The sequence below is a fragment of the Podarcis raffonei genome, chromosome 6 (assembly GCF_027172205.1).
Source record: "Podarcis raffonei isolate rPodRaf1 chromosome 6, rPodRaf1.pri, whole genome shotgun sequence".
Taxonomy (NCBI): Eukaryota; Metazoa; Chordata; class Lepidosauria; order Squamata; family Lacertidae; genus Podarcis; species Podarcis raffonei.
In genome coordinates, this window is record NC_070607.1 from 49,903,616 (window position 1) to 49,927,168 (window position 23,553).

Here is a 23,553-nt window from a genome sequence, read left to right on the forward strand (position 1 = left end):
CAATACAAGTATAATATAATGAAATCCTTCTAGGGCACAGCTGGCTGCAAAATTAAGTCCTTTTGCCATTTTTTACAATGAATACAGACAAGTAGTCACATTTTAAGACACTTTTTATTATGTATTTTAGAACTTAATTTAGACAGAAACCGCCTTTCACATGACATTTTCAATGCAATCACATTGTTGTGGTCTGCCTACGAATGAGAAGCAGAATATTAGGAACAGTTTGAAAGAAATTAGTATAAAGTCTAATCATTGCCACTACATTAGTGTCATTTTTTGTATTTAACATATTGCTGTGAAAGCAGCTGGGCTGAATTACTATTTTTGGAGTGTAGTAGAGCTGATCCATAAACCTACTGGAGCACTCAATGCTTCTAGTATGAGTGAGCCAAGGGGATGCAGTTTCAGGGTATTCTGAAACACAAAGAAGGTAAGCAAAATCTGAGGGAATTTACTGCTTACAATTTGCAAAAAGGAAGCATAAAGTAGTGAGTGAATTCTCAGTCTGCATATTCTCAGTCTGCCTATCTATGCACATACTCTTTTGTCACAGGTATGCTGGTATGTCTCCCTTTCTCTCTCACACATAGTAACAGCAGACAGACAGCCAAAGCTTCATGTTGATCAAATTTCCTTAGTACAAGCAAGCATGAAAGGAAGAGGAGGGAGGAAAGTCCATTGCTGGACACTGTTTACAATATTAGCTGGCATCAAACAGGTTCCGCAGGTAGCAGTCTTAACTGCAGTGATTATACTAAGAAAACAGAAGGCTGATGGTTGCATATTGGATGGGGAATTATGTCCGACAGAAAGAAGAATGCAGTTTTCAGCATCACTATCCACAGATACAAGAAATAAACAGCAATCTAATAAGTAAGTGCCAGCGATATAATTCTTAGCAACTTAAACGCTGACAGAGCCTGAATCAGAGCCAATATATTACTAGCTTTATTCAGGGCCAGAGGTAGACATTATCTGAAACACATGGCCATGCTAATCCATGATTCTTTGTCTCTTGTTAACCTCTAGCTGAAGGAGATGCTTGAAGAGGCATCACATTTAGTATTTCACTCACCACTTACATTTAGCAGTCAATGAAGTGGTAAATGAAATGGAACAGGGACTGAGAAATGCTGGTCACAATGGCATTACATCACACATCTGCTTCAGCTAGATGTCACCACGAGACAAGGGAAAGAGACACGGATCGGTGATGGCCATCAAATTTAAATAATTTCCTAGTTTAGCTCTTACTGTGAAAATAAAAATAAAAATAAACCACTGCTTCATGTGGCTGTATCCTTCACTATGCAAACCTTTTCCTGTTCTCTCCCTGCTGCAGTAACCACGTGTGGTTGTTCAAAACTGCTCTAAAAATAAGTTATAATCATTGCCACTAAGGCTAAAATGAATTCTGATTTTTGTAGAAGAGTATTATCAGGTCCACAAAACTCTAAAAATTGCTTAAGGATCTAATAAGGTTGATACCAGGTCTACTTTGCATATTGTAGTTAAACCATAGTGCTATGTGAATAGAAGCAAACCTAGGTTTACATGCTCCCACATCTTTCTATGGAACAGCTGCAAGGAGGAGATCAGAAGCATCTGCTTGTTCACAAAAAAGAAGCATCTGCTTGTTAATAAAGTACTAACCAGATTTCATCATTACATCCAAACTGGGTAAGGTACTTTACAGTTTGTACATTACAATTAATTGATACAAGCCAAACTTAAGTCTCACTAGCAGAGAACTTGAAAGCAGTCAAAGGCCTGGTTTGGATATAATACTAGACTTGCATAGAATGACATATGCAAGTCGAGGGGTCTTGTGTTCCCTCCTAGGTAAAGGTACCCCTGCCCGTACGGGCCAGTTGTGTCCGACTCTAGGGTTGTGCGCCCATCTCACTTAAGAGGCCGGGGGCCAGCGCTGTCCGGAGACACTTCCGGGTCACGTGGCCAGCATGACGAAGCTGCTCTGGCAAGCCGGCACCAGCGCAGCACACGGAAACGCCGTTTACCTTCCCACTATAAAGCGGTACCTATTTATCTACTTGCACTTAAGGGTGCTTTCGAACTGCTAGGTGGGCAGGAGCTGGGACCGAAAGACAGGAGCTCACCCCGCCGCGGGGATTCGAACCACCGACCATGCGATCGGCAAGCCCTAGGCGCTGAGGTTTTACCCACAGCGCCACCCGTGTCCCACAGTTCCCTCCTACTCTGGTGCTAATAATTAAGTCCAAACGCAAAGCTGAAGTTAACCTATGCTCTGGGAGAAGAAATGTCATGGTGTTTTATGTAGGCTTACACAAAATGTAAATACTAGTCTTCACACAATATATGCAAATATTTTCTGAGGTCCCAGGCCCCGTTTTGACTCGAGGCAAGGGTACAATATGCCCGCTGCACCCCCATATCTTGAGCCATTCATTGTACCACTCCAAGACATAGGCACTATTAATCTAACCTTTTAAGTGACAAGCACTTGAAAAACTAGCCCTGCCTCTGTTCAGATGGTGCTGCCATCTTATCACCACCGAGTCCTGTCACAAAGCATACACATCTAAACTGTTTTGGGAATCAAAGCAGAATAATTCATTTGGTTCAAGAGATACAGTTTGTTTCTCTGTAAACTCAATTTCATGTCGCTGGTGAAGGGGAGCATGTGTCTCAGTTCAAGGACTTCAAAGGCAGTCCTGTCACCCGTTTTAAGTGCATTTTGTACACTATGTACTAGAGCTCCTCCCCAAAAAGCCATTACTTGGGAACTGCAAAGCCTATATTAATTACTTCTATGGCAATCTAGGCAGGAAACTATTCCAGATAGCACTCTTCTATTACACTTAACAGGAATTCCATTTGCAATGCATTAAACAAAGTCCAGTGTTGTTTCACAACAGGCCTTTCCATCTTTAAACCTAATGTCAGAATTTCCTAGAAACAACAGTTCCCGACTCTGTCCACAACACGAAGAAAATGCCAAAAATAACTACTCTTTTCTAAACAGTCTTCTCAACCTACGCCACGCACAGGACTTGTCAGACACAGGGCTGTCCATGTATTTTTCTGCCTGTTCCACTGCTTTCTGACTCTGAAATTATCAGCAAACCAACATGTTCTATAATCATACTGATTTACATAAATGCTGTTTAATATAAACACCCCTCCTGAGATCCTGAGGGGACAAATTTTTAAAAGAAAAATTATATAAACAGATATTTTACCAAATCAAAAGTAAGCTTGTAAAACCTCTTTATAAGAACAGCTTTTAGAAATAATACATGTGAGATGGATACACGAGAAACTGCCATGTTGGAAGAGAGGCAAAAGGCTCTGAAACAAACCCTTAAGCACAGTTTCGGTTTCTCCTAAATGGATCAGAGATAGGCTGGGGATTTAGAAAGCTAGCTGTGAGGTGTATACCAAATGCTTTTGCAAATATGCAAAATTAAAAAGAAATAACAGCTTTAAAAAAGTGTAGCTGCACTCTCTGAGCATTAAATACAGGGAAGCATAAATTTAGCCTTCTGCATAGACATTGGTAGGAGAAAGGAGGCTTTCTGAATAATGGAGAATCTAGTGCAGGCTTTCACCATGTATTGGTTGTAAACAAAATACAGTGGTACCTCTGGTTACGTACTGCATTCGTTCCGGAGGTCCGTTCTTAACCTGAAACTGTTCTTAACCTGAAGCACCACTTTAGCTAATGAGGCCTCCCACTGCTGCCGCCGCATGATTTCTGTTCTCATCCTGAAGCAAAGTTCTTAACCCAAGGTACTATTTCTGGCTTAGCGGAGTCTGTAACCTAAAGCGTATGTAACCCCAGGTACCACGGTATGGGCACATCCACAGCCTCCTGCAGGATACCTTCTCCTTCATTAAGCACAGCCTGTGAAAGACAAGGTGGCTAAGGGAAATGGGTTGTCGTACAATGTGGCTGCAATGTGCATACTAAAGCTGCCATTCAACAACTTTCGCAATGCTGCAGGCAATTCCCAGGATATACCTCTTGGCTCACACACAGCTTCCTGCACTGTCTCCAATTCAAGCCAGCCAAAAGAAGTAGCTGCAGCATGCATCTTGGGAAGAGTGTTCCAGGATTCTATTCAATGTTGCAGAGGCTGGTGAAGGGCAAGTCTTGGCTCATGTAATTCAACCATTTCTCACTGCCACCCTAGTGATTTTCTATCAGTTATCTCATCCAGAGCTTGTGGAAAGGGGATTAAGATCAACCCATTCAGTACATAGCTTTCTCAGCAGATGGTGGAGAAAAGAATCTCAATAACATGTTGCAGGAAGAAGAAAAGCCCTGTTCTCTTGGCAAGTTTTCCCCAGTATTTGTTCTCAAGAAAGCAAATGTATTGATTCAACATTTTGCAAATGAAACTGTACCTTCTCAGAATGGCTGGAACACAGCTTAATCCTAATCATTCTTATTTGTATAAAGCTCAGCTCTTCTCCTTGAATCTGAACAACTACTTTATAAAGCTTAAGTCTAGCATACACTTAACAGTCAGAAAGAACTGATCCAATAAAAAATTATAGCTCGCTCCATTATTTTGTGCTTCAGAAGCAAGAGCCAAAAATCTTATGCCCATATTTATTTTGGGGATGCTCACTTGATTAGGTACTAACGTATATTGGTTGAGGGAGAGGGGGAAATGGATTCAATTAGAAGTGCATACAGATATACATATTTTTTCTATTACCCTTGCTGATACCTTTCCCGGGAAAATCAGAGGCTCACTATGTCAGGTTCCTATTGGAAGACCGGACAAACGCTAGAACATTAGCAGTGGCAAAGTTTTTATCGGTGGTTGCAAGAACCAATGATCCCTATCTTTTGAACAAAATGCTTGTTTAACCTAGACATAGGCTGTATGAATTGTGCATTGCTTTGTAACGATTTGTGGGGTCTCTGGACCGTAATAAAGATTGATTTGATTTGATATTTTTTCTATGAGGCTCTTGCAGAAGTGCACTTACTATATCTGTGGCATATATGTACAATCCTCTCTCCCAGAATGAGGTAAGTGAAACTGTTCCCTCCTACCACACTGTAAGGAGCAGAAGCTAGATTTGATTGGTTGGCCTTTGAGTCAATCATGAAACTACCGCCCCTCTTTTCAGAATTGATTTCCATGAGTTTAAAAATGTTAAGACTTCTTCTTTAAAGAGTGCCACGTACTTGTTCACATGAAGATGCAAAAGTACTTGAGAGTAAGAGAAAAAACAAGCAAGCATCCCACCTGACCTGAAGCATGAGGGAAAGAGGTAAAAAGAGACAATCTGCATTCAGTCTGGAGGCTGTACATGTATTGCTTAAGGACCAAAGGCAGGGGATTGTGGTAGGCACAGACTCTAGGAAAACCCTCATCACAGCAGGAAGACTCTCTGCTTGCAGGTAAATCTGCATGACGCCTACAGTAAATGAAATGGTTGAAATACATTGCTTAGAAGGATTGATGAAACCAATCTTCCACAACACTAGCATGACTCAAATATGCAGCAGGCACCATCTGATTCTAAGCAACCTAAAGCTTTGTAGCCAACAAATACCAAATATTCCACATCAGTTTTGTTTCTCAGTTGCTGTTTGCAGTAAAACACATGGCCCTCACTTTGTAAGAAAGCATCATAGTTTTCACTTGTGCTCACCAAGCCAAAAACTTCCACTCTGCTTTGCTGGGTCAGTAATTACTCTCAAGAATCCATCACTTTGTGGTATTTTTACATGGAAATACATAATTTTGCCACCTCTTTGGCTTGTACGGAAAAGCAGAAGGAAAGAGAAGAATGAAAAACTCTGTATGGAATATGTTATCTGTATGAAGACCTACAAAGAACTTCTCTCTCTCAGGATTTTCTTGCCTTCTTGGACTTTATTTCTTACCCCCTGAACTGTACTACATCCCAGTTCCTACAGAAAGCTACCACTAGGGCTGTAGTAAAAATTCAGTTGGGCTTGACTTTAAATTGAATTAAATTAAAATTTCAATTCTTAACTGAGATTTGACAGAAAATATATCAAAATGCTTAGTCAACTTACTAAAATCCTGGAAGCCAAAAAGAAGGCAGTATGGAAATAATACCTTTAAGTGCCAGATTTAAAATGCGGTTCTTGCAAAATTAAAGGCTTTTGCCTCCAGTCAGCTGCAAAGCAGTGAGATTATAATACCTTCTGGCAACTTAGAAAGTTGTACACATGCAAGCCTCTTAAGCAGAAGGTATGGTTTTTAGAAATGTATTATAGCCACTTGGCAACTGGAGCAAAATAATACAGTAATGCTTTTAGTTTCAGATCCACCCCCCCCCAAAAAAAATTCCCATAGCTCACTATAAAGCACCCCTTTTAAAAAAAATAATAATAATCTTGCTATATGCAAGCAGCTAGTTTGAAAACTAAATTTGACAACAAACAGATCCCCAGTGAATAGTGACAGTATTTCTGACACATGTTTTTAGGTACAGTATCACACTTACATTTCAATATGAGTGTCCCTTATCAACGGTGCTGCAAGCTGCTTATAAAGCACTCAGACTCTAAATGGGTCATTAACAATGTATGCATGTGCAGGAAGGTACTGACAGCTGTAACAATGGTACTTGCAGGCAGACCACTACTTATTTAGTAAGTCCAGTGCCGAGGGCCTTCTGGCCGTTCCCTCACTGCGAGAAGTGAAGTTACAGTGGTGCCCCGCAAGACGAATGCCTCGCAAAACGAAAAACGCGCAAGACGAAAGGGTTTTTCGTTTTTTGCATCGCTTCGCTAGACGATTTTCCCTATGGGCTTGCTTCGCAAGACGAAACGTCTTGCGAGTTCTTGCGAGTTTGTTTCCTTTGTTCCTTTGTTTCCTTGTTTTCTTAAAGCCGCTAAGCCGCTAATAGCCACTAAGCTGCTAATAGCCGTGCTTCGCAAGACGAAAAAACCGCAAGACGAAGAGACTTGCGGAACGGATTAATTTTGTCTTGCGAGGCACCACTGTACAGGGAACCAGGCAGAGGGCCTTCTCGGTAGCGGCGTCTGCCCTGTGGAACGCCCTCCCAGACTTTTAGAACGCCCTATCAGACTTTTAGAAGACATCTGAAGGCAGCCCTGTTTAGGGAAGCTTTTAATGAATCATTGTATTTTAATATTCTGCTGTAAGCCACTCCGATGGCTTATACCTCAGCCAGATGGGCATGTATAAATAATAAAATTATCATCATCGTCATTATTATTATATCCCACTTTTTGCCATCAGTTTTTTGCATTGCCCTCTTCAGCTTATGTTTCTGCTATAACTCATCCCTCCACAACATATTATCACTATCCCTGCCCCGCTGTTTCCTAATCAGTTAAAGAAAACCTACATCATCATTTTCTCAGTTCTGTTTTTTAGGACCAGAGGTGGTGGGACTGGTTCACCTCCCATCCCACACCTTAAAGTGGTCATCCTATAAACCTAGTTGCTTTAACCAGTCAGCTATTGGCAACCCAAGCTGATTCTCTCTCTCTCACGCTTTGTATGGATGTGGAAAGTGCATTGATATTACTTTTCTTTTCTAAAAATGTTTCAACTGGCCTCTTCATAATTTAAATCACTCTTCATGCAAAAACCAGTCCTACAACATTGCAGGCCAAAAGTTGACACTTCCAGAAGCTTTGCAGCAAAAATAAGGAGAGTACAATGGAAATACTTAAGCAACATTGAGCTACTGCTAGCCCCTCACGGGAAGCTTTAAAAGATTCTTTATTGTGCAGCTGAAATAACCAAAAAGATGTCAGCTGATCTGAACGTAAAGCTCATATTAAAAAGAGATGTATCAGAAGTTGTTGTAATGATTCAATTGCAATTGATAGCTTTAAAAGATTCCAAATGCCTTATATAATTAATCCCATGGAACATTTTAAGGGAGTCATTGGAAATCTTTTCCAAAAATGCCTGTTCAGCAGACATTTTCCATAGTATCAAAGCAAAAGGGGGGGGATAAAAGAGGGGAAAAGAGAGAGAGAGTAATAAAACATCTAATAACACTGGCCATCTTTCTTATTGGAACTGAAAGACATTGTTCCCATGAGGCTTTAAAAGAGAGATTGGTCACTAGCAATGCAAAGTACTTCCAGCAGGTTTTCTTAGTGCTTGTTGGCTAAAAACAAGCATTCACCTAGCACACCAGGAAGCATCTGGGTTTGTTTATGGATCTTTATAACGCCCCACTTCAGCTTAAATTTCCTCTTAAACCATTTTTAACAAATCCAAGTGGTATTTAGCATCAGCTCACATTAATGATCTAGAACTTCTCAGTAATTTCCAGTGAATATTTAAATTTAAGCAACAATTACTATGAAATTATTCAGTAGCAAGCATCCAGAAAGGTGACATTAACAGTCTTGTAGAAAACTGAGGCAGCATTAGTGTATTTCATATTTCTGGTAATAAATGTCAAAATTACAATAAAAAAGCAGAAAACCTCAAATATTTTAGATTCTTAATATGCACACAAGATCACAAAGGAGCTTAAAAATTCAATTAAACGCCATATCTTTATTTATCATCATCACCACCACCACCATCATTATTATTTTTTAAATTGATACACTGTTCCTCATCAAGAGACCAAAGGGTGGTTTACAACATCAACACAAAATTCATTTGCAACAAATAAAAAAATGCTTCCAAGATGTCAAGTGCACCTCTCCACTAAAGCATGAGAGCTCATGTTGTAGTTGCAGCAGTCAGAGCATGCCAGACAGACAGTAGTGCACTATGGTTGCTGCTACTGCTTTGTTTGTTGTTCCATTTCTCTCATGAGAAAGAAACAGAGTGAAAAGACAATAAGGATGTAGGGAAGCCATAATAATTGTTCTGGTTTCAGTAGAATTCAGTGGTTGCTACTGAGTATTCCTCTTTGGGGGTGGGGGGAACCACATAAGGTAGCAGCTAGCAAAAGGAGAAGGCTAGGTAACCACTGCCATAGTGTTTGTTTTAAAGGAACCTCTGTTTGCTAATGCTCTGATGCAGCAGGAAGAGAAGCTGAAAGATGTTTGGAACCTAAAGTCCAAACGGCATGGAACAGTAGTAGAAACAGCTCTAAACCCCATATAATTGCTGTTGCAGGAACTGCATCATTGATGACATTTGCCTCTATATATTAAGGTTTAGACTTGATAACAAATGACATGAAAGATCCACACTCATGTGATTTTATCCTGAGAGATAACAAAAACCTCTCTGGCGAAATCTGTTATTAGTACTGGGAAGTTTCATCTGCTATGGTTCACTTCACATTACTTCTCAGCAACTGAAAAACGTGTGATCATGTACATAAAAGATTACCTAACCCACAAAGACTTTCTCTAAATCCATGCACAGATACCAGAAAACACAGAAATGGGAGTGGAAATGCAACAAATAAAGACCTGGAACCATTCAGGTTTTGTTTGTTAATTTGGAGAATCTATTTCACATTTCTTCTGGGATCCAAGACAGTTTCAATACAAGGTTTTTAAGGGTATTATCATGTTTGAGGACACAGCTAAGTTTCATCTTAAAGGCTAGTTAAATTTTCCTTCACACTCTAGAAAGCCTTCAGCTTTTAGATCTAGTCATGAAACACCTAACCAAAACAGTCTAGGACAAATGACCCCTGTAGATCTAAGTTCTCTTTCCCAACTACTATTAAATCAATTAAGTTGTGGTTATTCAGAAGTATGATGCAGTGTGTGTAACTCACACCTCTGGGCTTCATTCTCATCCCTGAAGTTTCAGAAGTCTGCCCGGCAACTTCATCCCGTTTCACAGGGATAGCCAATGTGCTGTCCTCCAGATGCTGTTGGACTACAACTCCCATCATCCCTGATCATCAGGCATGCTTAAGTGTAGTCTAACATCTGGAGGGTGCCACATGGGCTATCCCTGCTTTAGATATTTCCAAGTGACTTTAAGAACACAACAGAGTTTGCTTATGCTCATTGTGTGTATGTTTGTGTGTGTCATACATATCTGCTCCCCCGAGCAATTCTCCTAGAGTTTCTACTGGAAACACACCTCCCTATTCCAAGACAATTTATTTTAAACTCTTCAGCTTCTAGTCATGTTCCAGACTCCTCTCTCTCTCTCAATTCTTCAGTGCCATGAATGCTTTCAGCACCATCATTAACACCAACATTCCAAATAAATGTAACAGACAGGAGTGGTGTGCCAGCAGTTCCATCTCCTGACCTTGTTGCATTCCAGCAGTTTAAAGTAAGCTAAATAGTGGGAATTGCTTAAATCATATTTCCCACTGTGACAGCTTTAAAATTCTATTTCAAGCACCCAGAGTCAGCCTTAGGCAGTTTTGTCACCCAGGAGGAATATTAAAATGCTGGTGCCACCCTTATGGGGTCTTGCCACTCTTCTGCAGACCTTCTTCTGCTACCCATCGCCTGGCCCCACAGCTTGATGACAGATCCTTAAAGGGCCTCTTAAATCTCTTCTAGAACTAAGAAAGCCCTCTCTGTGCTATGGTCCTCTGTTCCACTCAGTGATTCTAAGATGATTCCCCTTCAGAACTAACTTTCCCCAGAAAAGAACATATTCCACAACTACAAGTGAAAGAGACAGCTCTCCATGAACTAACAATGTTTGACCTTACCACCAGGTTCACTGTGAGAAAGGGGAAAGCACATTATCAAAGACACAGCTGAAGGCATGCAACTCCTCTTCCCACTGCCCTCCTCTCTTGAGTCTGGATGTTCAGGTCTAACACAAGGTCCTCAGTGCTGGATTTATGTATAAGCTAAACAAGCTATGGCTTAGGGTCCCACTCTCTTGGGGCCCCCCAAAAAAATTAAAGGAAAAAAACCTGTATGTACATTTCCAAAATATAAGATAAATAAAATAAAATAAAACCTACATACAGCAAGTGTTTTGTGTTGTTTAGGCTCCTATGATGTCCGTCTGCTAGCCTGCTCCCTAAAATATCACTGGTTTGCTCATTTCTATATATAAGGTGCCTACATTCTGCATGGACTGGTTGCATGGCAAAATGTAGCAAAGGACAGCTGGACATATAAAGGGCCCCATTACCTTCAATAGCTTAGGGCTTCATCAAACCTGAATCCAGCTCTGAACAGGGCGGAGCCCCAATGTGCTGCTGTTCAACAGAAGCATGAGTGGGAGAGGAGCAAAGCACCCGTGATTTCAGTAGTGTGAAACAGCATACTGTATGATCACCTTTAAACTATGTTTGATCATTTAACTATGGTTTAAAATAATGTGGACCATAATGAAGAAGCTCAAAGATCTCTCCAAAATGGATGAATGGAAAACACAGTTCAATGTATGTGTAAAGTGATGCAAACTGGGGCAAGAAATCCTAACCACATATAAACTGATGGGGTCTGAGCTTGTGGTGATTGTCTAGGAAAGGATTCCTGGGGTCTTGGTAGATTGCTCAATGAACCACAGACCCCATGTGCAGCAGGTGCTGAGGACGGGGGGCAGGGGCGGCGGGAGGAATTGCCAAAACTGTAATGCTTTTCTAGATATCTATGGTGGGACACCACTTGGAATACTTTATGCAGTTCCGGTCAGAAGGAAAGGCAACCTAAATGATCATGGGACTAAGCAACTCCTCTATGAGGAAAGATGAGTGTGGGAGATACAACAGAGGTTTATAATGATGCATGGTGTGGAGAAATGTAGGTTTTTCTACTTCTGTTGTAGTTACTGGATCTTGGGATCATCTATTGAACCTGAATGGTGGGAGATTCAGGGCAGACAAAAAGAAGTATTTCTTCATACAGCACATAGTTAAACTATGGAATTCACCACAAAATGTGATCCTAGCTATGTTTATTCAAAAGCAAGTCCCACTGAATTTAATTTAGATTACAATTGTAGCCTTAAGTGGCTTTAAAGAAGACTCAATAAATTTACAGAAGATGAAGCTGCTTATCAGTGGCTATTAATCATGATGGCTATATGCTACCTACAGAATCAGAATGCCTCTGAATACAAATCACTGTCTTCAAAGACAGCCTCACATATAACACATTGCAGAAGAATATTGTAGCCTATGGTGCAGAAAGCAGCTGACAGACCACAGAGAATTAAAAAGAACACACTTCCCTCATCTCTTTGCTGACAGACATCATCATACAGGGTGATGAAGTTACTAATATTTACTCAGTTTTACTAGGACTAGACTATTTAAAAATAAAGCTAGAGTAATTCAGAACACCACCAACAATAATAAAAACTGGCCAATAAACTTCTTCTAGTCCAGCCACAACCCAAATATTAGTAATTTTATCTTTCTGAAGGGGCTGGGAAATGACAAGCTGTGTGTTTTGTGTCATCCTAAAGAAGAATTCTACCAAAGTACCCTGGGATGGAAATTCAAGGAAGTGCTTGTTTTCCACAACAGAACTGTCAGTATCCACAATGTTGTACTTGACAAATAGTAGTATCTTCTCTCTCAGTCACTCTGTAAAGACATCTCCCACCACTCTAAACCTGTAAGAACAGGCCAAGGTTTTCCAAATGTAAAATAGATGTACTCTTAATCTGCAGCTTTTAAAAGAGCATACGTTTTACAGAGAAATAAGGAATTCAGGCAATTACAAATGACAGTTGATCACATGGCTGAATCCTCTCCATCTGCAGTCAGCGTGGGAACCAGTGTTGGTAAGGAAACTGCAGCAGATAATGTCCAGCAGCTGTCAACAGGCTGGCACGCAAGCAAGTCCTGAACATAGAAGGGGAGGGGGTTGGCAGCTGTGGAGCCAGTCTAAGGCTCCAGGGTGCCAAAGCAGCATCTGTTAACTGAGCAGTGACTTAGTTCAATGGAGTATGCTGAAGGGCCTTGTTCAGGCACTTCATTTATCCATCTCCTGCTTGTATTTTCTAGTACAAAAATATGATACATAGAAAGTTTGGGAAGTAAGAGAGAATTAACCTTCATTTCCTAGTAAAACCTGTTATTAATATTATTATTATGTGCCCAAATTCTCCCTGATTAATTCCAAGTGATAAATTGATACTAGGTGAAAGAGCTTGTGAATGAATGCACTACAGCTGCGGTGGGCAATAAACGATATCTGGTCCACTGAGGCTTTTCTTCTAAAAAAGCTTCCCCCACCTCCTTCTCCCTGAAATGACCTACTCATGGGTGAGTCACAACACAGCAACGCAGGTCTACACAGGATGGTAGAGAAGCCTAAGCAGAACAGATGTGGCCTCCAGCCCTGAGATTGTTTATCCTTGCACAAGAGATATGTGCATCTGCACACACCTCCATCTGGTATCCACATAACAGAAACAATATTGGTTTCTTTAATCTGTCCACAAAAGACTTTATTCTGTACAAAAAGTTCTGAACAATTTGGCACAGTTGCTTCACTGACCTCTAATATTGTAGAAAGCTATTGCTGTTTACGTTGAGCCCTTCAGTTCTACTAGAGTTGAGGTGGGAAAAAGAACTAACAGTTTTTTAATCTATTTACTTTATGAGTCACTTTTCTGCTTCACAACAGCTGCAAAGCACCCGGGATCTACCTTTATATAGCTCAGCATCTTCCAGTTCTAACAGAAGCAACTTCTGAGACACATAAACAAGCTTACACCAGAATTCCATCTCATAAGGAGGAACTGTTTCTTCTAAAGAGGACATCAGTTTAAAATAGCCCAGGGTGCTGCACGCCAAGGCTGAGGTATGTAGCAGAACAGCACTGGGATGGCAGAAGGAATAGAAGACCTCGGGAGTTGGAAGAAGGAGCACAAGAATAGCAAAGGTGGGCATTTGTGATTCAGATGCATTGGCAAACTTATAAGAATTGAGTACAAAGCTAACACATTTGACAGGCAGTAAAATGCATATTAAAATATTGCCTGAGAACAGAACCCGAGTTTTGATGAGGAACAGGTGAACAATAAAAGCAGCAGTGATGAACCTTTACTGTTACTGCCAGTACTATATCTGGGTATCAGGCTTAGCTCAAGATGCTCCGCAAAGATCCTATTAGGTTTCATTCCAACTCGCCTGAGAATCTTCAGCAGTTCCAAAATCCTCTTTTTTGGCCCAGTTCAGACATCAGACTATGATTCAACAAGCAAGTTGCTGGTACACAGATCCTGCAGGTTTATCTCTCCTGAGCCTGATGCCATATGACATCACATGATGGTTGGGTGTGGGTGGTTTAAGCCTAGATGCGGAAAGCCTAATTAGGCCCTACAGCTGAAGTAAAGCTAAGATGCCTAGGGTTGCAACAAATGAAGAAGCTCTTTAAAAAAGGAAATTACCCTTCACAGAAATGACAAGACATATGCAGGGACATATTTCAAGGATATTAAAGAGATGGTGTTTGCTGAAACATAACCAGGTGAGACCCCCAAACATTCTTCCTACCCCACCAGCCACCAGCACCTTCTAATAGACAACATATATGGGGATTTTATTCTACTGGACATCTGACAGGATACTCATGTAGCCATGTTATTATATTATATGGTCCTGACCAAGATTATTATTGTGAATTACTTCAAAATGGAAGTTTCTGTGTTACAATCATAAAGTATTTATCTCAACATGGAGGTTTTCTGTGCAGTATTCATTTTTCATCTTGAGAGAAACATGAAAAGGATGTCCTTTCTTTTGATGTGGAACCCAGGAATACTCAGAAGACACAGCTCTGACCTTTACAAAAACAATTATTATTCTCTCTCATTCTTTTTCAGCACACACAAAGATACATACTGTGTTTCTTCAGGGAGAGATAATCTTCTCACTGACACATTGAGATGGCAACCAAGATAGGACACTATAACCTTAGAATAACAACAGTTTTAATGTTACACAAATATTTTTAGTTCCTGCAAATACCCATTAAAATCCTAGCTTAATGGAGTTTCACTTGTAGTTCTGTGCACAAGGCAAATATAAAGAATTAAAATGAGTGATTATGGGGTAAAAGCTCTTTCTCTTCCCCATGACAATATTCCCATTGCCGAATAAAGTGAGTCATGGCAGACTGCTTATGTTCTTATAAAGAAACAAATACAAGAAAAGTGACATCACAGCATTCCATAATTAATATTGAAAAGAAATTTCTCTTTCAAAAGCTTATCATCATAGGAATATAAAAACAGCCTGCTGGATCAGGCCAATGGCCCATCTAGCCCAAATGCAGTCACACAACTGATCTGCATAAGAGCTTAATGTTTTTGGCTAATTGTGTATGAAGGTGTCCTGGATAGGGGTGGAAGGTAGGGTTGAGTTTGAGGGACACGCTGCCCCTGTGAAAACATCACTTACCTAGGTTGTGTGGTGGCAGCGCAGACTTCTGGCAAGATCATGTGAGATCTCGTTGGAAGCTGGCGCCAATGCCAGTGCCCTTTTTCCACCAGTGGTGGAGATGGCAAGATGGTTGGGGTGCCCACAGGGATGCTGCCTCAGGGGTGTCTGCTGAGTGCCTGCCCTAAGTGAGTCTAAGGCTGAGCAGAAGATCTGAAATCCAGGTGTATATGAATCAGGCAAGTCATCGTCACTGGACCAAAACAGCCAATAGGAACAAGTCTCTTACCAGTGTTCTATGTTCCTTGCTACTACCCCTTCTGGTCAATGTTTCCTCAAGGAGCTCTGAGAGCCCAGTGTAAGACTAGGGATAGTGCTCACTCCATACTACTCTATGTGAGAGGATTTTACCTTTAACTTTTCTTCAGGAATGGAGCCGAATCCTGCAGGTGCCATCGCACATTACTGGTCTGGAAGCCTTCCTTTATGCTCAGCATACCAACTGCCACTTCCCTTGCTGCCTGCCTTCTCATGCTCTCTCTCTCTCTCTCTCTCTTTTAAAAAAATGACCCTTTGCATCTATATGAAAAAGTAACCGCCAAGTTAAATAGAATCTTTGCAGTATACATAGGTTTACATAATTTTTATATAAACATGTACACAAGCCTCAACTGTGTATATGGAAAAGTCCTCATCAATAAACAATATTGTAAATTAACACAGGTATAGACTGTTTTGGTTTACTCAGTCCTGTTGAATAATTTACTTTTAATATTTTATTGCATCAGTTACTTCTTGTTTCCAATTTTAAGATTTCCTACGATTGTTCATTTTTCTATGGTTATATCTTTTATTTTAAAACATCAATTTATTTCCCTCTTGAGGCACATCTTAGGTACATAAGGTGAAACACACAATTTTCTTCCACAGAGGAACACATGTGAAAAATGTTAAATCCGAATGCAAGAAGTATGAGTATTTTGCATTCCAGCATAATACTCTTCACATGTATTTCTCCATGAATGAAAAAAGTTATACAGAATCAGTCCTAAAATACCTGTCCCAAACGAAGACTGTTCCAAAATATCCCCTGCAAAGCAAATCTGACCAATCAGATTTTTTCCTTACTGAATTCTTTTGAAAACTGTACAAGACAGTGCAGAATGCATAAGGGTTAGATTTCCTTGCCAAGTACTTGCTAATTATTGCCTGTTTGATTGCATTATGGAGACTTAGTGAAGCCAAAGCCTATTTCTGGCATTTCCAAGGTACATTCCAGAATTGTTTAAGATGGAAGGACATCAAACTATAGTCCTGAGATAATTATCAAGCTCACTGCTGTATAATGTTTACGCATCCAGAGTAAACAATGCAACATAGCAAAGTTGTAGACATACCTACATGATCAAGCCACAGAAACATAGGAAGGGTGACGGAATCCATACTGTACATCTAACAACAAAAATAAAAAAGAGGGTGTGTACATACCATACATCTAAAGCCCATGGCTTCCCCCTAAGAATTCTGGGAACTGTAGTGCAATTCCCAGCATTCTTAGCAAACTATTGTTCCTGTGATTGTTTGGGGGAAACAATATGCTTTTAATATATAGTGTACACACAATATGAAAGATTACAAAATAAAAGTTTATCTTATATTGTGGCAAAGATGCTATGTCCTTCATTTTTGAGATACATTTGATCGAATCTCTAGAAAGCAGCTATGGACAAAACTGGCTGCTACAAAGATCGATCATCGTCTCCTTCATCTGATTATCAGCCTCCATACAAACACCTTTCTGAGAATCAGGCTAGACAATAAAGGCCTAGTCTCCAACCCTGTTACCACCACTAGAGGGGTAAGACAGGGTTGTCTATTGGCCCCAGCATTGTTTAGCTTCTACATTAACTCACTGGTGACTCACATGGCCAATGATGCTTTCCACCCCCCCAAATTAGCAGGCCGATCTCTGAATGTTCTTCTGTATGCGGATGACGCCGCACTTCTTGCCAGATCCCCTATTGGACTGAGGAGAATGTTGCAAGCTCTACATGAATACTGTGATCAGCATGAGCTCCAACCCAACTATGCTAAGACCAAGATCATGGTCTTCTCTGCCCGACCGAGACTCCATTGATGGTCGATGAACGGGATCCCCCTAGAGCAGGTTAACTGTTTTAAATATCTGGGACAAGTAATACGGTCAAATAGGTCTTTTCTGGCCCATAGAGACTATATAACAACTAATGCATCTAAAGCAGCCATCCAGATTAGATCTCTATATGCTAAGAATCAGGCTCAATCAGTGAAGATAGCTTTGAGACTCTTTCAAATGAAAGTCCTCCCCCTTCTTTTGGTGGGCATCTCTTTAGGCTCCCGTAGGGATTTTTTGAAACTGGATTCTATCCAAACACGATTCCTTAGAGCCATCCTTAGGATTCCCCCCTCGGTAGCAGGTGCGGTTATGAGATTAGAGGTCGGCTGGCAAGCTCTACGGTATGTGGCCTTGAAGATGAAGCTCTGGCTATGGCTCAAGCTTTGTTTTAAACCAGTGGGTATTGCCCCCTTGATATTGAGGGACGATTTCCAATCATCGTGGGAAAGGGAGGTCATTAACGAGGTTCAATCCTGCGGATTGTCTCACCTTTACTTTGAGTCTATGACGTACAATCAAGCTAGAGCTGTGATCTCCCGGAGACTGAGTGACATTGCCAGACAAGAGGACATAGCCCAGGTAAAACCAGGGATGTTCCTAGGGGACCAGATTTATCGGACCATACCAGCCCCCTACCTTGCAGAAATCCACTATGTTGAATACCGCAGACTTCTTACAGCGGCTAGATTAAATGTCCTTGACTCTGCGATATTGTGGGGAAGGTACAGGGGAGTACCATACGCCCAGAGAACCTGTCATTGTGCCATGGGTGTGGTTGAGTCCACCGAACACATTCTCTTGACTTGCCCTTCTTATGCAGAGCTTAGACAAAATTTTATAGACCCACACCTATGTCAATTTAGCTTCCTACCCGGAGAAAACCAGGTTTTACACTTGCTGAATAATGTCACTAGAGTTATACCTTCCTTGGTGGCCAAATTTCTTTTTTTAGCTTTTAAGCGTCGCAAGACTATAATTGACTGTATTGATATGGGGCTATCTGTTTAGACCATTTTAGTGTTGGCTGAGTTCTAAAATCTTCCTGGATGTTTTAACTGTGTATTGACAAATGTACTTTTTTCTGACTGACGGTCGAATAAAAGGTTGATGATGATGATTTTTGAGATACAGGTTTGTATCTATCTAAGTTCTACTCAACACAGACCCACTAGAATTAATGGGCCTAAGTTAGTCATGTCCATTCATTTTAACAGATCTACATAGAGTACAACTAATAATAATATTGGCTATAGCCCATACCACTTTGATGTGACTACCCAGTAAAACATACAGGAACACAGTTCAAGTTAGCTATCATTACAAATAGCTGTTGATGAGAGTTGACAGCCATTTATTATTCTAATTTTTTCCCCCATTTGATTCTACAAAGAAAGTTGAGGATGGGGTGGTGCAACTTCAGATCATGGCACTGCAGCAAATGTTGAGTTAGGAGTGCTAATTTTTAGAAAAGGACATTATTTTTGAAGTGCTGTCATTTGTCACAGAGACTCTGCCTATGCCTTATGCTCAATCTGTGGTATTATGCAATTTATTTGCTTCTGAGCCTCACTGTTTTGCCTTCTATAAAATGGATGCTGTGTTGTAGCTGCAAAGGAATGTCAAAGGCGTGGCTTGCTGTTGGTCAAATCACTGTCCCCATCCAGTCCAATACGGTTTCCAAAAGCTGCCAGCCAAATACTTCTGAAAGCTTAAAAGAAGGAAATGTGAGTAACAGAACCCCTCAGCTTGCCCATCCTCAGAATTTGACATTCAGATATGAAGTTGTATCAAGTTTACTTTTGGGAGGCACCAACTAGCTCTTGTTTATATGTCTGATCAAGTCCCGTGACTGTCTATGTAATTTGACTTCATTTGCAGTGCTGCATTTATTATCTGGTCCTGGTGGACTACTGCAATGCACTCTACGTGGGGCTACCTTTGAAGGTGACCCGGAAACTACAACTAATCGAGAATGCGGCAGCTAGACTGGTGACTGGGAGCGGCCGCCGAGACCATATAACACCGGTCTTGAAAGACCTACATTGGCTCCCAGTACGTTTCCGAGCACAATTCAAAGTGTTGGTGCTGACCTTTAAAGCCCTAAACGGCCTCGGTCCAGTATATCTGAAGGAGCGTCTCCTCCCCCATCGTTCTGCCCGGACACTGAGGTCCAGCTCCGAGGGCCTTCTGGCGGTTCCCTCACTGTGAGAGGCCAAGTTACAGGGAACCAGGCAGAGGGCCTTCTCAGTAGTGGTGCCCGCCCTGTGGAACGCCCTCCCATATGTCAAAGCGATAAAGAACTACCTGACATTCAGAAGACATCTGAAGGCAGCCCTGTTCAGGGAAGTTTTTAATATGTGACATTTTAGTGTATTTTTCATCTTTGTTGGAAGCCGCCCAGAGTGGCTGGGGAAACCCAGCCAGATGGGCGGTGTACAAATAATATACTATTATTATTATTATTACTATTATTATTATTATTATGGTGTAACTTGGAAGACTAGTATGTCAAATTGATCAGCATCCCATTATCCCAAGCTGAGCACTCTTGTGGACTGGGAATTACCCCAAGCATCAAAACAGACCTGTCCCTGAAAGATCTGAGTCATCATGGAATGAAACAAACAGTACTTACGTAGATTCACGGGAATCTGGACAGTTTGCACTACACCATTTGTAAATACACCAGATTAACCCCACCAACATGTTTTTACTTTGCTTTCCTCCTTCATCTACACTCAGCTGTTATCCTGCCTATGCTCTGAAGCAAGTACCTCGAGGTAGGGGAAGAAAAGCAAGGGGCTCAGAGTTCCATGAGCCTTCCTAATGTGTGCCACATTGTGGTGAGAGAAATGGTGTAGCAGCATGGTAAGATAAGGTCAAGAAATGCAGGAAATGAACTATTATTTTTTAATAAAAAAATCAAGCACTGGATTCAACTAAATGGTTGTGTTAGAGGGAGCCAGCACAATGAGTCCCACTAGCACAATGGGGCTTTCCCTCCCCCAAATTGGCTCTGGGGAGTCAGGAGAACTCCCTGAACAGTGTATGGGAAAAGGAGAGAGGAGATTGTTCCATCTGTCAAGCAGAAATTCTTGAGCTAATGATCATGATAGCACAACACTAAATTCCTCCCCACGAGTCCTCCGCTTGTGCTTTTACTCCACAAACTTCTTCCAATTGTTACAATGATTATCCATCTGATCTAGACACTACATCAGAACTAATTGCCTCAAATTATCTATACTTATGAACCAACTACAGTGGTACCTCGGGTTACAGACGCTTCAGGTTACAGACTCCGCTAACCCAGAAATAGTACCTCGGGTTAAGAACTTTGCTTCAGGATGAGAACAGAAATCGTGTAACAGTGGCACGGTGGCAGCGGGAGGCCCCATTAGCTAAAGTGGTACCTCAGGTTAAGAACAGTTTCAGGTTAAGAACAGACCTCCAGAACGAATTAAGTTCTTAACCCAAGGTACCACTGCATTTATTTTAGTCAGCAGAGAATACAGATCTGGGCAGTGAGCAAAATTATTATTATTATTTTCATTTCTATACTTCTTTCTAATTTTAAGCAAAAAATTTCAAAGTGGTTTACAACCTACATTAAAACATAAAATAAAACAGTCTGGAATCAAACTTTACTGAAGAAAGTCAAATATAAAGTATACATTCAAAGGAACATTATGAGTAGGAAATTAAATATTATCTTAAAGATTTGAAAACAAAACATTACGAAGGATGTCACCTCTTTCTAATGACCAACTCTATAAAATATGCAACAATATTTTTTTCAGGAGTGCTGGAAAGCTAAGAGCACTACTCATGTCATTCATTAAGCTCTATAAAACCACTGAACATGGCAGCATGCATCAGGAAAGCAGCAGAACAAGGGGGGGTCGAAAATGCATCTCCTAAGAGACTGGCTGCATCATTTGTCAATTTAAACATATTTTGGCAATGAAATCTGAAGAGAGAGAGGAAAGAATTCTACAGATCAACCACTTTCTGTATCTTATTGAATTTACTTGAGTCTATTTTAGCTGCTACCACTCTAAACTTTTCTGAACCCAAGGTGACCTTCAAAAAAATAAGCTGAAAAAGCTTCCAGCATATACAAACAGATCCTAAAACACACTGTTGGGAACAAACAGTCCTTGGAAGAGGGCAAACAATCTCTATAATAAACCGAGAGCAATTAATTTTGATGGGAAAAACTGGCTAATTCAATTCAGTGGGGCAAGCAGGTTACCAAGACAAGGAATAATTTTGCTTCATGAAGGCAATGGCTTAACAGAAGTTAATGACTTATTTGGAAAGGAACCATACAGCTGAATTAAGAATACAACATTGATAGCATTTTACTGGTCTTTTCCATACACCTATGAATACACACACAACACACACCAGGGTACAAAGAACACATTACAATTACAGACTGATCTGGACATAAGTAGTCCATACCTTGTGTATTCACTAATAAGTCCCAAATCTATCTCATCAAATCAATGTTTTACCAAGGAGGTTATGAAGGATTTCATAGCTGCAAACACATAGATCCATGAGAACAATCAAGAGCAGATCATCGGAAGTGAGTTACAGGTTTATTCCAGTGTACACTGAATCCTGTGCTTAAACCTTGTGCTCATATAAACAAGCTTTTCTTTCCTGGAAATGTGTGGAAATCAGACTATTTGATCTGGTATGTAGTAATGTGTAGTTCCAATCACAGTCCAAGCTTCCCTGGGGAGCAAAAATAGCCCAGAGGGAGCAAGAGCCCAATTTTACAAACAGTATTTCATCTCTTGTGAAGATGTAGATTCTTTCGAAACAAAAGCTGGCTGAAAAGTTCTACCACTCTTCTCCAGCACCTGTAAGTTTCCTAGAAGTTAGACACCTTTTCTGTCAACTAGAACATATTCAGTCCTTGACAATTATAATAAAATAAAATAAAATAAAATAAAATAAAAACAAAAATAGTCTAGCACTTCACTATAGTAGCCTAATCCACACATAGACTGTTGAACATAAATCAAGAGCAAATAATCTGCCAGCACCTGTTCTGATGTGCCAGATTGCTAGGTCACTTTAAGGATGTAGAAAAGAATCTATCCACCCTCTGTACAAGAAACACGGAAAAAATTCTTCATAACATTTGAAGAGAAGCTGAATGGGCAGCCAGGGAGACTAAACTACACTGCAAGAGAAAACAGCTGCACCAGCTTTCAGTACTCTTCTCAGGGTATTTGTCAGCACTAAACCTAAACCTAAAGCCACCCGAAATCTAAAGGACAAATTTCACACACACACCCTTCAAACAAAGGTTAAGAGAAACATAAAGGTCGCTGTCCAAAGTACTTGGGCTGCAATGTAAGAAGAGAAAAGAATAGGTTGCTTTTGTGCAGCAAGCAGTGGGACAAAGCTCAGAGCACACATGCGCAGAAGGCAGCTCTGAAGTCTCTCATGGCCTTGCATACATATCAGCTCTCTACCACTTCTGGGAAGAGTTTGCAATGTGTTTATAGGATGTGAAACACTCTCTCCCAAACACAAGGCCTCTTTCATGATTTTAATAGTCATTTAATTAAAACAAATAAATTCAACACTATTAACGGACTACATTTCTGTTGACAGGCAAGGCATCCAATTTCAACTGTATCAAGTAGAGGTTCAGAGGAGTGATGTCCCTAATGATTTAGAAGGAAATCAAAATTAGACACATGTAGTCATTTAACCTGGAATGCAACAGCAGTCGGACCAGTCAGAACTTTTCCCAATTCTCCTAGATTAAAAATCTTCACAGGCAGGGATTTTGGAACAATAAAACTCAATGAAGAGGTAAGCCAGCTTCTCTAACCAGAGAAGTATCCTGCTTCTGTTATTCTTTACTTATAAGCTTTCCCCATACTTTTTATACTGTTGCTGAACCTAGACTAGAAGGAGAAAGCAAATATCAAAGGGGGAAAAATGTGTTACTTTAAAGCTTAAGCCCATCCTGCAAATACAATTATTTTGAAATGTGTATCAGCCTTACATCATATGAAATTACAGGATCAGTAAGCACAATGGAATAAAAGTATTTGGGTGGAGATTAATGGGTAAACACAAGTCTGCAAGGAGAGCTGAATGCA

General features: G+C 40.5%; 1 protein-coding gene across 14 annotated transcripts in view; it reads right to left on the reverse strand.

Annotated features, from left to right (window-relative positions):
- ST3GAL3 (ST3 beta-galactoside alpha-2,3-sialyltransferase 3) overlaps positions 1-23,553 on the reverse strand; it is a 170,318-nt gene that overhangs the window by 78,340 nt on the left and 68,425 nt on the right. The gene's annotated exons all lie outside the window — the stretch shown is intronic.